Source organism: Myxocyprinus asiaticus, chromosome 1 (assembly GCF_019703515.2).
Source record: "Myxocyprinus asiaticus isolate MX2 ecotype Aquarium Trade chromosome 1, UBuf_Myxa_2, whole genome shotgun sequence".
Lineage (NCBI taxonomy): Eukaryota > Metazoa > Chordata > Actinopteri > Cypriniformes > Catostomidae > Myxocyprinus > Myxocyprinus asiaticus.
In genome coordinates this window covers 61,952,683-61,971,143 of record NC_059344.1, presented here as the reverse complement: position 1 = coordinate 61,971,143, position 18,461 = coordinate 61,952,683, and the positions used below count along the sequence as shown (strand labels likewise).

The window sequence follows — 18,461 nt, the reverse complement described above, 5'->3', positions numbered from 1 at the left end:
AACAACTTAAATGACCTCGGTGTTCCAATAAAAACCCAGTTCCACATGCTAAATCTGTAAACATCAGATTAATTTGTATTAGCCTTTCTATGTTTGAAATACTGCAGCAAACATAACTGCAGAACAGGCCAGCGTTAAATAAGCCGTAGCTTCTCTATAAGCCGTAGCCCCTCTAAAATGAGAATTTAGGTTCTCCATCACAAAAACCACATAGCACTACTGAGCATAAGAGTTATTTACACTTACGCTAAGGGGACGTTAATTCCCATTAATAACATTAAATTAAATTCTTGAATGGCCAATGTGTTACTATTGTCATGAACTGCCCATTGTTTTCCCCTTATGCATGGACTTCATTTCCCAGGATGCACCTTTGTTGATTACCCTCACCTGCCCTCCATCTTCCACAGCTGTTCCCTGTTCCATCCTCATCCTTCTGTGTATAAATACCTTCTGGTTTCCTTCCCTCATCGTCAGTTCTTGTTAGTTTGTTAACATGTTCATTTGAATGTTAAAGACTTATTTAACCAGCAAACTGCTGTTACGTTTGATTTTCCCTTTTTTTTTCCAAGTGTTTCATTTTCATCTCTATGTCTTCATCTTCTGAGTTACATTAATAAAATTAGTCTGCGTTTAGATCCACACTTTCTCGCCTCTCCCATCAACGTTAAAACTATTGGAGATGGGCAGATAGATCTTGAAATATTGATTTATTATGTACATGGCAGGGCTGGGTAACTATATAGTTTTTCCAATTAATCACGATCTTCATTTGAACGGTCCCAATATCAATACTTAGAATCTTTTGCTTTTACTTTAAAGTTTACTTCTACAACTACCCTGTTGTTCATTTTTTTAACTTATATTTTGTAATGTACAAAGTCAAAGGTTACCTGTATAATTTACATTATAATTTATAGAGATTTCTTTCATATAAGAGAAAATTGGCATTAAAACAAATCTATGCATTTATGCATCTATGCTGAAATTGTTATAAATATAATGATACATTTCTTGCAGTTTATTTAATGTTAATAGTGATGACATTCTAAAACAGTGATAAATGGATAAATTGCTAAATGGTCCATTTTGGGGGCCTGGGTAGCTCAGCGAGTATTGACGCTGACTACCACCCCTGGAGTCGTGAGTTCGAATCCAGGGTGTACTGAGTGACTCCAGCCAGGTCTCCTAACAACCAAATTGGCCCGGTTGCTAGGGAGGGTAGAGTCACATGGGGTAACCTCCTCGTGGTCGCTATTATGTGTGGTTCTCGCTCTCAGTGGGGCGCGTGGCGAGTTGTGTGTGGATGCCGCGGAGAATAGTGTAAAGCCTCCACACGCGCTACGTCTCCGCGGTAACGCACTCAACAAGCCACGTGATAAATTGCGCGGATTGACGGTCTCAGACGCGGAGGCAACAGAGATTCGTCCTCCGCCACCCAGATTGATGCGAGTCACTACGCCACCACGAGGACTTAGAACGCATTGGGAATTGGGCATTCCAAATTGGGGAGAATAATAAAAAATAAAAAATAAAAAAAAGGTCCATTTTTAACCTCAGAAATCACGAAAACTTTCCGATTTAATATAAGTATCATGTTGGTATTGGTATCAGCGATAGCCTGATCTATGGGTATTGAATCGAAAAGTAAATAAGTGGTATCGCCCATTCCTAGTTATCATACCATAAAGGCTTCTTCAATGTTTGCCTCTAAAATGACAACCCTGATCTGCATAAAGATGATTTTGTTGCTATTCAAATAAAGATTTATTTTCTACAGTCTTCCCATCAATGAAACTAGAAGCAAGAGCACCATTAGATTCTCTGTATGGCTTGTAAATGGCAGTAGCCCACCAAGAACGAGACACAAAACCTTGTAATGTCCCAAGGCCCCTTCATTGACGAGCCATCATCTGAAGACCACACGTGCTCTACGTAATCCCAGATGGTCATTCTTTCACAGTGGGTAGATCAAAAGACTGCAGCTGTTTGCCTGGAACAAACAGCCAAAGGGGTCAAAGTGGGTTTGTAACATCTGTAGCTAACCTGTGCACACTGGTTTCATGCCAAAAGCCTGTTTGATCCCTTTAAAAGTTCATGAGATGTACAGCTTATTCAATGCCCTTATTTTTAAAGGATCTCTGATTGCGTAGGATGAAGTTAAGTTAATGCCTACTTTTTTAGTCTTTTGACAACATTCAATTTACATCACATTGTCTTAAAAGGGTGTTCTTTTTAACCTAACAGTTATTGTTGTTATATAGACATAATGTTTAAAGCGAGTAAAATACAGTACAAATCTAGTAATATATTGTAATCAAGGCACATTGTTTTTCCCTTAATTAAAAGCATTGAAAAATTATTTATCATGTTTATTTATTTATATGCATGCACCATATAAAACAGTAATAAATGGCTACTTATGTTCATTAAAACACTTAAAGCATTAAAATTGCCAAATGGGGACCATAAACATTGAGTGATGATGCACACGAATCAGCAAATAAGTGTTTGCGCAGACTCACAGAAACAAACGGTTCAAAAGAACTGATTCATGAAAGGAATAAAATTCACATCACATTTCAGATATTCAGTTATCTCTGTCTTTTCTGTTCTCATACTCATGAGGCACACGTAGTGTGCACAAAATTGGTTAACAGGCATAGTCTTTGGAAAACTTGAAGGAACAGTTCACCCAAAACTTTGAAGCTCCATAATAGCAGCATAAAAGTAATCAATAATCTTGACATCAACAGTCTCCATGGCAATCATGATTTCAAGCTCAATTACACTTCTAAGCGCCATTTAGCACTCGTTTAAGCATGCGTCAAGAACTGGGAAGTGTAATCGAGTTACACTTGCATTCCATTCACTTGCACTGTATGAACCCAGGGCTGAGATGTTCTTCTAAAAATCTTTGTTTGTTTGTGTTCTGCAGAAGAAAGTCATACACATCTGGGGTGGCATGAGTGTGAGTAAACGATGAGAGAATTTTCATTTTTGGGTGAACTATTCCTTTAATTGACAAATATAAAGTGAATTAAAATTATTGCAATATTGTCGATGTTGGTTGAAAACATGAAATATATTGCAAATTAGGGGTCAACCGGATTTTGCCGATACCGATATTTACGTTTTGGAAAATGCAGATAACCGATTAATCAACCGATAGTTCTTAAAATTGATTTATAGAATGTTAAAAAACTTTCTTAGCCTTTCTTTACTATGATGGGCACAGACACAGAGGCAATGAGAGTCCAAAATGAATAAAATCTCAGATGCTGTTTATTGTTTAACCAAAATTTCATGTAAAAATATACTTTAGAGTTAATTAGACATTTTTACTAGTATTAATGTTTGATCCAATAATGGTATACATGCCATAAAATCAGTGGACATGTTGTAATTACAATTCGGGCAAAATCTTCTGCCGCTTTACAGTGGACTCTGTTTAATAATAGGATCAAATGGGCAGATTCAATTCATATTGAACTTTAATGGCAAAATACATTGCCAATGCATTATTAAACTATACACACAGATATAAAATATATTTAATGCTGAAGTTTAATTTGCTGAAGTTTAAAATCTCAAAACTATTATTTTCTCTGGCTGCTGTTTAGTCTCTACAAGTATACCTGTCTGCAGCTTGCTGAACGTCCAGGTCCTTCTCAGTCTTAATCGCGTGCACGCCGGATCTCTCGCGTGGTTTCGCTTTTGAAACGGGTTCAGATGAAAGTCAGTGAGTGTTTTTAAGCAATGCAAAGAGATACAGCATCTTGCCCATAACTATATTATGTCAGGGCTCAACCCTAAGGATTTTTTTTACTGGCCCAGTCGGGCCAGTGCTTCAGATTGTTACTTGCCCTGCCAAAATTTTCACTGGTCCCAACACAAAAAATGAAAAATACCTGTTTTTAACCATAATTTATATATTTGACATTTTTAAGACAATTTCCCCCAAAATGTTATCACATTTATAATTTGAAAGATATGATTTATGGACTGAATGTAATCTCATATAAGCGCTTTATAGATATAAATTCATAAATACATCATATTAACTTTAGCTGTCCTGCCATTTACATGTGTTTTTAATCAAAGAGTTCTGTGGAGCAAATGATGGGTTTTCAGATTTACTCACTGAGTTAAAGATGTGATTACTGGCTGAATGTAATAAACATATGAATCCCTGAGAGAGGAGAACTTGCTACTAAATCGGTTGTGACGTGTAATATACTTTAGGTTGATATAAGGCCTAATCTGTGATTTAAGAATGTGGATATAAACATAACATTAGACAACCCAAACAAGACCAGCACAGACTGATGCACAAAGCACAGAAAGAAAAATACCTGTACATTCCAGAAATGAGAAATGTAACAGGTGTGTTATGAGGATGATATGAAGTAGACTGTTTTAAATATTCATCTTCACCCTGCAGCTAAACGGCTCTGAAAATAATAACAGCCATAATGATTTTGCTTCTTTTCATATCAAACACCATTAGCATGTGAAATTAATGTTTACACTTTGAAACATTACCTAATTAAATCTATACTTATATTTTGGATGCTGAGCAGCTCATGATTTCCAGCCATGTGTATAACGTTTCATTCAGCTCTTCATCTCAAAAGGCGAATTAATGAGATAAAAAGCGCTTTTACTGTGCGAATTTGGAACAATACTAGTGCTCTGTCCCTTTAAAATAGCTAATGCACGCATGTTAAACAGTGTCTACACTGCATGGAGAGACTGATGAGAGAGATGCACAGTTGGATTTACAGTTATATAGAAAGAAACTATTGATTTCTTGTGTTCTAATGTGTGGATTTTACATGTAAAAAAAAAAAAATGTGGGAAATTCGCACACTGTGAACACGGAATGTGCGGGGATACTTAAAATGTTGCCCACGTCATGCATTCCCACTACGAAATTCTAGCTATTTTCTACACATTAGTAATTGCTGCTGCTAAGACACTTGGAAACGAGTGAGAACAGTTCCAGGAGAGCGCTGGTTTGACAGTTTCTATAACTGCTGATCTCCTGGGATTTTCATGTGCACCAGTCTCTAGAGTGTAAAGAGAATGGTGCCAAAAACAAAAAACATCCAGCGAGCGGCAGTTCTGTGGGCAATAATGGCTTGTTAATGGCTGAGGTCAGAGGAGAATGGTCAGACTGGTCCAAGCTGACATTAACCCAAATAACCACACGTTATTCATTCGGAGTAAATTCTAGAGACTGTTGTGTGTGAAAATCCCAGGAGATCAGCAGTTACAGAAATACTCAAATCAGCCCGTCTGACACCAATAATCATGCCACGGTCGAAATCACTGAGATCACATTTTTCCCCATTCTGATGGTTGATGTGAACATTAACTGAAGCTCCGGACCCATATCTGCATGATTTTGTGCATGGCACTGCTGCCACACGATTGGCTGATTAGATAATCACCTCTATACCTACTTAATAATGCGTTCTTAATAAAGTGCTTGGTGATTTGAGTTATCTAACCAAATTAACATAATTTGCATTGAAGTGAGGATGAAAATATGGATTAAACTTTCAGACATGATGTAATTCACATGAATATGCTGTTTTGTTTTTAAAAATGTCTAAGAATTACACATGCATGAATATTAAGTTGCCCATTTTCTAGAGTCATTACGGTAGTAAATCTGACTCACTACACAGCGAGCACGAAGAGGATAAAGAGGCTGCTAATGGGTATAAAAATTATACCACAAATTAAACAACAAATAAACATGCAAATACAAATCCGAGTACACGTGACAGTAAGACGCTGAGTTGAGCTATAGAGACTGTTTGAGCCATCATCTTTTAGCTTCTCCCTTCAACATGAGCGCTCTCGGTATCGATCAAACATGCGCACTCTGCAGGTGCTCTCAATAGCTCATCATCAGTCACTCATCCCAGCGCTATTCTCTGAGGATCCCAATTTAAATGAGATTAATGTTGGTCACAATAACTCTAATAACAGATGTAACTGTTTAACCTTCAGTAACAGCACCGCGTCTTCACGCATTTGCTTAATAATTCGTGATTTGTGTTACAACAAGACGCAAAAGACAGTAAACAAATCATAGATGTTAATGATTTCTCATTAGAGCAGTTTTAAAGCTTGTAATGGATATATTTTTCTTATTTTTGAACATATCTCTACTGTGTGTGATGCTCTCATGGTTTTTACTGGTTGCCAGTATGTCACAATGACCTTTTGATATTGACAACAGAACTATTATTAACTGTTTTCAATACAAATAAATGTTAGCAATTCACAATTAATGTAATTTTAATGTAATTTTGGTAACACTTTATAAAAAGGTTTCATTTCTTTAACATTAGTTAATGCATTAGGTATCATGAACAAACAATGAACAAATTTTTTATTAGCGGTCGACCGATATGGGTTTTTTAATGGCCGATACCGGGTGGCCAATAGGCCGATACAATGCCGATATATCACACAATTTAATACAGTAAATAACTTAAAATTAATAAACTCTTACTTTGCACTACATTTACTCAATTTCACACAAAACTTTAACTTTGTAAAAAAAAAAATAAAAAAATAAAAAAAACTTTGGATTTTAAATGATAGATAAAATGTTTTCTGATTAGTCATAAAATTTTAGTAATTTATTTTTGCATGAAGAAATTGTTAATGCAATAGGAATAAAATAACAGTACACACAGTAGTCCAGCAGCCATGGATGGCATATGTGCATTAGCAATTGCATTTTCTCACAAAAGACCAAATCAAACCAACTGCACATATAGTACACAGTGAATATGACATTTACTCATAGCGCACGGGAAGCGCTTACTTTGAAGTTGCACTCATGGGCATCCAGCGAAAGCAGCAGCAATCTACAGAAAGTTTAAATGCCGTGGATCGCCTGCTTGGATTGTTACGGACGGACCATCAGGATTTGTGAATTATTAGAGGAACTTTTGATCCTGATACAGAAGTTTTGATTCTGGATGACGAAATTTGCGCTTCAGAGGAAGATATTAGATAAGCGCTTGACAAGAAAACGCTGGATTTTCGTGAGGTTCGTAAATTACATCCATTTATACGAGATATCCATATATTTGCAGACGGTATATGATATAAGTTACATAAACCTTAGCCAAATACATAAATTCAGTTTTTCACAATTCCTGACATTTAATCGTAGAAAACATTCCCTGTCTTAGGTCAGTTAGGACCACTACTTTATTTTAAGAAAGTGAAATATCAGAATAATAGTAGAGAGAATGATTTATTTTAGCTTTTCTTTCATCACATTCCCAGTGGGTCAGAAGTTTACATATACTTTGTTAGTATTTGGTTGCAATGCCTTTAAATTGTTTAACTTGGGTCAAATGTTTTGGGTAGCCTTCCACATGCTTCTCACAAAAAGTTGCTGGAATTTTGACCCATTCCTCCAGACAGAACTGGTGGTACTGAGTCAGGTCTGTAGGCCTCTTTGCTCACACATGATTTTTCAGTTCTGCCCACAAATTTTCTAATGGATTGAGGTCAGGGCTTTGTGATGGCCACTCCAATACCTTGACTTTGTTGTCCTTAAGCCATTTTGCCACAACTTTGGAGGAATGCTTGTGGTCATTGTCCATTTGGAAGACCCATTTGCGACCATGCTTTAACTTCCTGGATGATGTCTTGAGATGTTGCTTCAATATAGCCACATCATTTTCCTTCCTCATGATGCCATCTATTTTGTGAAGTGCACCAGTCACTCCTGCAGCAAAGCACCCCCACAACATGATGCTGCCACCCCCATGCTTCACGGTTGGGATAGTGTTCTTCGGCTTGCAAGCCTCACCCTTTTTTCTCCAAACATAACAATAGTCATTATGACCAAACAGTTCAGTTTTTGTTTCATAAGACCAGAGGACATTTCTCCAAAAGTAAGATCTTTGTCCCCATATGCACTTGCAAACTGTAGTCTGGCTTTTTTATGGCGGTTTTGGAGCAGTGACTTCTTCCTTGCTGAGCAGCCTTTCAGGTTATGTTGATATAGGACTTGTTTTACTGTGGATATAGATACTTGTCTACCTGTTTCCCCCAGCATCTTCACAAGGTCCTTTGCTGTTATTCTGGGATTGATTTGCACTTTTCACACCAAACTACGTTCATCTCTAGGAGACAGAATGCACCTACTTCCTGAGTGGTATGATGGCTGCATGGTCCCATGGTGTTTATACTTGCATACTATTGTTTGTACAGATGAATGTGGTACCTTCCGGCGTTTGGAAATTGCTCCCAAGGATGAACCAGACTTGTGGAGGTACACAATTTTTTTTTTTGGCTGATTTCTTTTGATTTTCCCATGATGTCAAGCAAAGAGGCCCTGAGTTTGAAGGTAGGCCTTACAATACATCCACAGGTACACCTCCAATTCAGTACACCTCCTTTCAGAAACAAATTGGCTAATTGCCTAAAGGCTTGACATAATTTTCTGGAATTTTCCAAGCTGGTGTATGTAAACTTCTGACCCACTGGAATTGTGATAGTCAATTAAAAGTGAAACAATCTGTCTGTAAACAATTGTTGGAAAAATTACTTGTGTCATTCACAAACTAAATGTCCTAAATGACTTGCCAAAACTATAGTTTGCTAATATGAAATCTGTGGAGTGGTTAAAAAAATTGTATTAATGACTTCAACCTAAGTGTATGTAAACTTCTGACTTCAACTGTATACAGTATATTGTTTCATGTTTGTTGTTTACATGCCTAATTTGTACTATTTACAAGTATTTACATAGATATGTAGAGCAAGTGCTAACTGACTTCAACTGCACATGTCTCAGGCGGCTCCTTCACATGAAAGCAGATGATTCTTTGCACCCTCACGGCCTTAAGAAAGGAATCGGCCAAATGGGAAAAATTATGGGCCTATACCGATAATTAAAAAAATTCAGAATATCTGACGATTTATCGGCCTCTGCGATATATCGGTTAACCACTATATTTTACAGCATTTATTAGTCATAATGTTAGTCAATAAAAATTCAATTGTTCATTGTTAGCTCATGTTAGTTCAGTGCATTAATGTTAACTAATACAACTTTTGATTTTAAAAATGTATTAGTATATGTTGTAACATTAAGTTCATTAGTTCATGTTAAATAATGTTAACAAATTGAACCTTTTTGAAAAGTGTTACCATAATTTTACTGTGTGGGGCATAAACATATAACTGCAGCATATAACTTGCAAAAGTGTGGCAAAGGGAACTTTTTTTTTTTTAAATCTGTATCGATATCAGCTGATCTTAGTGTTAAAAATATCGGAGATCGGTATCGGCCTCAAATTTCCTGATCAGATAACCAACAGAAACCGATCAGTAAAACCTTTATATCGTCTACCTCTATTGCAAATATTCAATATACTATCACCCAGTCCTATTGATGCCATACTTTAACTTCAAATGCAGATATAGAATAACAATCACCTGCATGTGATAGATAACGTAAAGCAAAATCTCACATAAATGCATAACAGACAACACTGTTTTGTCCTTTAATGATCACTGATGAAACAAATGCCTAATTGAACAATGTGTGTCAACAGCGAATCATCAGTAAATTGAGTTTAACTGAGTGCAACTGTCAAAGCATTCACTACTAAACTACTGAGCAAGAGCCTGTTAAACGTAAAATAAGGAGAGTAAACCTCTAACCTGCAGACATAACTCAACCCTACAGACAGTAAACTGAAAAAGAAAACAATTCATCTGAGATACAGATGATAGATTTGCCCTTCGGCTGAGTGAAAACTCATCTCCACACAAATACTCTACAACATTCCCATCCTACTGAACAAAACAAAACATATCCAGGCCTTTCTCTTCCATTTTAATGAGAAGAACAATGGCAAACGGTCTTTATCTCGAAGTAGATGAGGTGACATTACATATTTATCAATATTTCTAGTGAAACTATCCTCCTGTACCTTGGAATACCTAGTAAATACCACAGTTTATGAATGTGGCAAGCATTCAGTTCCATGGTATATCAAGGTACTGTGGTATTACCATCTAATACCATCTTTTTACCATTAGGGAAGGCCATAACATAACTGTTTTGTTTAATCTGTAAATCAGTTTACTGCTGATGTAAAGGTCATGACTGTGAACAATTAATGACCATGTCCATTTGCACTTAAATCTAAACCTAGTTCTAGATCTTTCCATTAAATTGTCTATCTACAGAATGATAGACAGTGCAGACAGGGGACCCAGAATTCCTTGCTACGGCACTGCTTAAAATCAGTCATAATCTTCATTATTTAAGCTGTTATGGAATGACCTAAATTATTGTCCATTCAATTAAAATAAGTTGAAACAACAACATTTAAAAAGCAAATCTGAGTTAAGTCTGCTTGCATCTAGTTACCTTAACTTAAAGGTGCTATATGTAAAATTGACAACAAGCGTTTGAAATGGGTACTGCAGTCCAAATTCAAAATATTGGAGAGTTGTCTGCCCCGCCCCAGACTCAAAGCTCATGCAGGTTGCCAGAATGTTGACACGCAAATTAGTCAACTCAGCATCCGTTTTAAAGGATTTCTCCATCTTCCAAAGGCATCTCCAATATTTATCCTTGTTTTACTACGCCTCTGGTCATGGTGGTTTTTAGACGGATGGCGAGGCTTTTTAGGTCGGGTGGAATCTGTTATCTCTGATCCAGTTCATTTGCTGTCTTCCATGGATGCAGCACGCAGTGTTGTTTGCCTGCAAACTTGTTCAAATCTGGCAACCCGGCGGTGTTGAAATACTATTGGTGAGTGGGCAGTGGGCAGGATCACACAGGCCAAAACATAAACAGAAAATCCGCCCGGAATGGAAACTTCAATGTAGAATATACTGGCTGTAGCATTGTTATCGGAGAAGCCAGTATTTCAAGCATATTTCCTAATTCCCAAATGACATATTATGGTAATTTTATGATTTAGTACAGTAAAAATATTACATATAGCACCTTTAAATAGTTACGTTCATTCTATATGAACACCAAGTTAACTTAATTACATAAGTTTTGGAGACACCATTACTCAATTTATTTGAGCGAACAAGTTTACTCAATCAAATGAGTAGATCCAACTTTCAGTAGTACACAGTTTTTCAGTGTATTATTCCAAGGTCCTCAAAGAATACCAAGATATTACCATGGTACCATGTCCAAAAACATGGTAATGCCATCGCAGGTAGATTTTGTTAGTACTCCGGACTGATAGCTAAACAATAATAATGTCTTGTTTTCTTGTATTAGCCTACTTTTGGGTGATCTTAACTAGCCTAAGTAGTGTTGAAACCCACAGCTCAGCAGCCATGTCTGACATGAACAAAGGTGAACTTGTGACTGCTGAAGGGTGTATATTATATTGACTCCTGGAATGAGTGTTTTATGTGAATGCAATCTGTGCAGCTGTGGACTTTAAGCAGCACTGAGAGAGATTCACTCTAATGACTCTCACAGATCAACTGACACCTAAAACAGAATAGAGTTTCTCCACAGATTAGTCCTACTACAACTCCGGCATAGGCGAACCAAAAGTAACACATTTTAGCACCATTTTAAACAGATTTGGACTTGTTTGTTGTCTAAATAACCAGTGTGCCAATTTCCTCACTCCGCTAGAAAATAACGAATATTTACTCGACTAATCAAGTGAGTCCCCGGCTCCTAATTGGATTCAATCCACTAAAAGTCGCTGCACTGCGTGCAATAATGTTCTTAATTGCCTTCCTTTTATTAACTGAAAGATAATATTGTCATTGAATGATATATTTATTCTACTTTTAAATTATAATCATGCTGATGTTTGTTTTGCTGTGTAACTACAATACAAATTTCTCTATTATTAACGCAGATTCTATTCCAGATGCTCGATTTTTTTTTTATCCAGAAGTGTTATAGATGAAATACCTCATGCTAGACAGTAGGGCTGTGTCGATGCAATCAAATATCGATATATTGCAATACTTTTTCAATACTTAGATCCATGTATCTTGATATATCGTGATATTTTCAGTGATGTCTGTGATGCTTCTGCGAGGCACCAAAGACACTAAAACTGATCCAGCAGGATTCACGGTTTTTCTAACAGACATGCTGGACCTCTCGCACATGTTTGGATCTAGGGCCGTGCAAAAATATTATTTCTACTTAATCTTCATTTGTACAATCCCAATGTCGATTCTTAAAATGCCAAGATCGCTCTCTTTCTTTCTATCTGCAATTCCCTACAATCATATGTATGTAAATACTTCCCATATGCTACAAAATATGTCTGTGATTATCCACTGGCTGGTAATTGTTTAGATTTCACTCACCAGTGGTGTAGTGGCGAAGAAGTTCAGCACAGAGATCATTTCACTGCGTGCTAAGAGTAAACGTTTTGACTCTTTCTGTGTAATGCGAGTCCAAAGACAAGATCCGAGCAAATCATTTGTTGTTTAATAATGTATCTTTTAATATCCTTTCTGTTCTCTACAGTCAGTTATTCATCAAAAACAACAAAAGAAACTTTTAATTCTAATCACACTTAGCATGGATGGTGTAAAGAAGCCATTAGACCAAACACTACTGTCAAAGTCCCTGCCGCATGTCTTCAAGAGACAGTACCATTTTAGCACTTGCTCTACATATCTAAGTAAATAGTATAAATTAGGCATGTAAACAACATACATGTAACAATATACTGTATACATGCAATATAATATATGCAATTTCAATACATCATGATTATTGATGTAATACATGGACTATATTAAAGAAAAAGCTCAAATGTCACCAAAATAATGAAAAACTAATGATAAAATAAAATTGATACTGTATATCCGTAATTTAAACAGCCCCTCAAGTGAAAATCAAGTTTTTAACCTTGTTTACATGTCCATATGGTGTTTTATATATATTAGAAGACATACCATGAGTGAAATCAGCAGTCAAGGCATGGCTGAGCATTTTGGAACTACAGTGTACCAAAGACAGTCTCAAAAACACGGATTCAGACAGCCAGGGTTTCATACGTCACAAACCTAAGGAACCAATCCCGTCAACTTTCGGGATGGGGCTTTCCATATTAATAGCATATGCTACGGCAAAGCAAGGTGTATCAGGAAAAGCCAGGTGTAGCTACATATATGTATTTTGCAAGACATGTTCTGTTTTCGGATGCAAAGTTGCGAAAGGACAAATGCTGAGCCTTCATGTATTACCAAAGGATCTGAAAATCCAAGATAAATGGGTGCAGTTTATTTGGAAAAATCGTAATGTCCCAGCAAATCTTCCAGAGTAAACTCGGTTTTGCAGTAGTCATTTTCCAGAGAACTGTTTTGAAAATGATACCCAAAAACAGATGGGTTTTGCCACTAAACTTATATTGAAGCCCAACGCGGTTCCATCAATTTATCCTAGGAACACAGCAAGCCCGAGCTGCACAGCAATGCAGGGGTGAGTGGAGATGGAGGCGGGGACTAATTTGCATATTCATAGATCCGTGCATACTAAATGAGGCAAAGGTGTAGGGTTAGGGGGCCTGGGTAGCTCAGCGAGTAAAGACGCTGACTACCGCCCCTGGAATTTGCGAGTTCGAATCCCAGGGCTTCCAACCAGGTGACTCCAGCCAGGTCTCCTAAGCAACCAAATTGGCCTAGTTGCTAGGGAGGGTAGAGTCACATGGGGTAACCTCCTCGTGGTCGCTATTATGTGGTTCGCTCTCGGTGGGGCACGTGGTGAGTTGTGTGTGGATGCCGCGTTGGATGGCGTGAAGCCTTTACAGGCGCTATGTCTCCGCGGTAACGTGCTCAACAAGCCACATGATAAAATGCGTGGATTGACGGTCTCAGATGCAGAGGCAACTGAGATTTGTCCTCTGCCACCAGGACTGAGGCAAGTCACTACGACACCATGAGGACTTAGAGCACATTGGGAATTGGGCATTCCAAATTGGGGAGAAAAACGGGAAAAAGAAAAAAAAAAAAAAAGGTGTAGAGTTATATCTAAGCCATTGTAAGGCATGAAGGGATTATTTTCATGGAAAAAAACTTTAAAATATGTAATTTGGATTAACAAAGATGAGTTTTTAGAGGTTAAACCAGTGATTAGAGAGGGACTAGAACATTAAAACATCCCCTGTATAATGAATAACAGCACTAGCTGAAAGTTAATTTATTTCATACTGTATGTAAGCAAAATGGATATTATAACAGAAATATACCCAAATTAATTTAAATTAAACGCAATATCGAAATCGAATCGTGATATCGTGATGTATCGCGATATATCGAATCGTGACGTGTGTATCGCAATACCTATCGTGAAGTGGCTCCTGATACCCAGTCCCACTAGACAATCTCTTAAACTTAATATCACATTTCTAGGGTATTATGACATTTTCTTTCTAGTCGTATTTTATTATTATTATTATTATTATTTATGTTTTCCTTTTAATATATTATACATGATATATCTATATTTTTCTGATACTTTGGCATTTGTATCCTTTTCCTGTAGTATTCTAATGCAGTGTTCAGTGCTCTTTGTTTATAAATAATAATAATAAATCCAATGCAATAATCGCGCTATTTTAACGCATCGGTTCGTGTTGCGCGTACAGAAATGACTCCCTAAAATGGTCAAAGCATGTGTGAGCCATAACAACCCAGCTAAAGCTAAGAGCTAAAGCACCTCCAGTCTCCATCTGCACCAATACACCCCCCCCAAACACACACACACACACACACACACACACAAACACACACAAACACACACACACACACACACACACACACACAAAAGAAATGCATTAATCCCAGCGCCACTTACCCCACATGCAAACCCCTATCCAGAGAATACTTATGTACATTCCATGGAGCAGTGTGGAAAGTGGATTTGCGCACGGAATTCCGCAAATGATCCCAAAGCAGTGCACTTCCCAACACATCCAGTAAACTAGAGAAAGGGAAGGCCAGCGATTCGCTGGACTGCAGCCATCACACACTCCTAGATCCCGTTCAAAAATGGCAACACTGCGCCGAAACTGGCATCGCGGGATCTCAATCTCAACGCTTTCGCTGAATATGTCTTTCCTAAACTCCAAGGCGATAAATCCAACATCTTGGCAAGTCCATTTTCAGGTATATTCATTCATTTTGTCCCTTGTTGAGTTGAGTCCTAGATCCCTTGCTCCTTTCAGTAGAGATACAATGTAACTAAAGGACAGGAGGAGGAGGAAGCGCCATGAAATCCAGGAGAATGATCCGGATGGATTGAACCCTAAACGCTGAGTGCGTGATAAGACATGGAATCAAGACATTCGGGAACCGGATCATTCCGCCTCCTCACTGCCCAAGATTGTTCCTCAAGGTTTCAGTCCGAATCTCAACACATGAAAATGCAGAGCCCTTTTCAGCTGCCCTTTTCCAGGACCAAAATCCCGGATCAAAATTAGGTTTAACATATTACTTGAGTCAATGGGATATTTGGGTAAATGATAAATGTATTTGTACAATTTCAATTTAAAGTCTGTCAAAAGCAATGTCACCACTAATTCTAAAATAATATACACTAAAAAATATATATTTTAGCTTATTTTTAAGATTTGCCAATTTTAATATCATAACAAGATTCCATCAAATTTAACTGTGTAATGTTTAACAAGAATAATAAATACAACTTTTATTAAATTACACAATTAAATTGTGATGAAATTGTGATTTTATTTATTTATATATATATATATATATATATATATATATATATATATATATATATATATATATATATATATATATATATTCACTGGTGGCCAAAAGTTTGGAATAATGTACAGATGTTGCTGTTTCGGAAGGAAATTGGTACTTTAATTCACCAAAGTGGCATTCAACTGTTCACAAAGTATAATCAGATCATTACTGATGTAAAAAACAACACCATCACTATTTGAAAAAAGAAATTTTTGATCAAATCTAGACAGCAGCCATCACTCCAACACCTTATCCTTGAGTAATCATAATAAATTGATAATTTGGTACTAGAAAATCACTTGCCATTATATCAAACACAGTTGAAAGCTATTTGGCTCGTTAAATGAAGCTTAACATTGTTTTTGTGTTTGAGTGCCACAGTATGCAATAGACTGGCCTGTCTTAAGGTCAATATTAGGTCAAAAATGGCAAAAAAGAAACAGCTGTCTCTAGAAACTCATCAGTCAATCATTGTTTTGAGGAATGAAGGCTACACAATGCTTGAAATGGCAAAAAACTGAAGATTTCATACAAAGGTGTACAGTACAGTCTTCAAAGACAAAGGACAACTGGCTCTAACAAGGACAGAAAGAGATGTGGAAGGTCAGATGTACAACTCAACAAGAAGATAAGTACATCAGAGTCTCTAGTCTGAGAAATAGACGCCTCACATGTCCTCAGCTGACAGCTTCATTGAATTCTACCCGCTCAACACCAGTTTCATGTACAACAGTAAAGAGAAGACTCAGGGGTGCAGGACTTATGGGAAGAATTGCAAAGAAAAAGACACTTTTGAAACAGAAAAACAAAAAGAAAAGGTTAGAGTGGGCAAAGAAACACAGACATTGGACAACAGATAATTGGAAAAGAGTGTTTTGGATCTTAACCCCATTGAGCTTTTGTGGGATCAGCTAGACTGTAAGGTGCGTGAGAAGTGCCCGACAAGACAGACACATCTATGGCAAGTGCTACAGGAAGTGTGGGGTGAAATGTCACCTGAGTATCTGGACAAACTGACAGCTAGAATGTCAAGGATCTGCAAAGCTGTCATTGCTGCATGTGGAGGATATTTTGATGAGAACTCTTTGAAGTCGTTTATATTTTTTTCAAATTGTAATAGTAATGTTTCACGTTATTAATGTCCTGACTATACTTTGTGATCAGCTGAATGCCACTTTGCTGAATAAAAGTACCAATTTCTTTCCATAAGAGCAAAATCTGTACATTATTCCAAACTTTTGGCTGCCAGTGTGTGTGTGTATGTATGTGTGTGTGTGTGTGTATATACACACACACATACTGTATATATATATAGAGAGAGTAGATATGTTTTTATATACTTAAATATTTTATATATATATTTATATACTTCCATTGTAAGTGCCTCTCTGTAACCCAATTATTCTTTTTTTAAGGAAAAGGAGGAACAAGTCAAAGGTATTTTTTGTGGTAATCAATATTATGCCACACATACTGTCGAATGAGCTTCACTTGTATTGTACCCTGGCTATTACTTGAAGTAAAAATGCTATTTGTTGATGCGTGAGTAACCTATACGGTCCCATTGAACAATATAGGAAGCTGAAAATGTGGTCTCTCAGAGCTGATTGAGAGTATGGTGAGACTGATTCAACGATGCCATTTGCATTACTTTCTGCGAATGGGGATCAACAAACAGTTTGGTCTTGAAAGAGGCCTTTGATTCAAACTTGTATGAGAAACTCTACTTTAGACAATGCTAATTTCCAACAGGCTGAAAACGGAGTAGCAGTTATAGGTTTCATCATAATCTCTGCTGTGGGTAGAGGATATTTGGTGTATTTCTGGGTGAGTGGGTGGCAGCGTCATGTCTGTTGCCACAGGTATGCTCATTTGCACTTCCTTTTATTCTAGGTTAACAGAGTTAGGCCTGTCAAACAGTGGTAAGTGCAAGAGATGCTTGCAAGGAAAGTGCTGACTGCGAACAGGAAGACCTGCTGCTGACATTCCTTCTACAACCTAAGCCTCTTTTAAAATGCCCACCTCATTCAAATGCAGAAACAGCAGCTTTTCATAAGATAATTAGTACATTCACACTTGAATCATGCATTTAATGGCTCATACGATTTGTTTAAACAAATGAAGGACATGTAAGTACTTGATGATAATGAAAAGTTGTTTAACTGAGAAACATTTTGAATGTATAAAATCCAATGCATTGGTTGTGTAATGAAGGCCACCCAAGATCAGGTTGGTGACAGTAGCAGTGTGAAACTGAATTCTGGAAGCTCTTCAGCACTCCCCAAGAAAATGTCTATTGTACTTTGGCACAAAGAGCACCCCAGCACCAGATAAACTGGTTGAGATTACTTCAGTTTAATGAGCTGGTTTCTGGCTTAAATCAAGGGAGGGTTTTCAAAAGGTTTTAATCGTAATTATTTAAATTGTAAAGTATAATTCATGGCTGTATGTAGTAGTATGTTCTACTAATTTTAATTAATGCTGATTTTAATAAAAATAAATAATATTAATAACTGTGAGATTTTTTTTTTTTTTTTTTTTACACATTCCAGTATTTATAATTTTTTGAGCAATGAAGCAGTAAAAATTAGATTTTTTTTTCCACATTACTATAATGAGAATGAGATTTTTTGGATTACATTAATGAGAAGACTTTTTAAGCTTTAAAGAAATAA

At 36.9% G+C, this 18,461-nt stretch overlaps 1 protein-coding gene across 1 annotated transcript in view; it reads right to left on the bottom strand.

The window, feature by feature from the left end:
- Window positions 1-15,236, bottom strand: part of LOC127442580 (zinc finger protein 609-like) — a 79,558-nt gene extending 64,322 nt beyond the window's left edge. The window contains exon 1 of the mRNA XM_051700758.1: window positions 14,867-15,236. The gene's annotated coding sequence lies outside the window, so the exon portion shown is untranslated. The remainder of the gene's footprint in view (window positions 1-14,866) is intronic.
- Window positions 15,237-18,461: the final 3,225 nt, after the last annotated feature.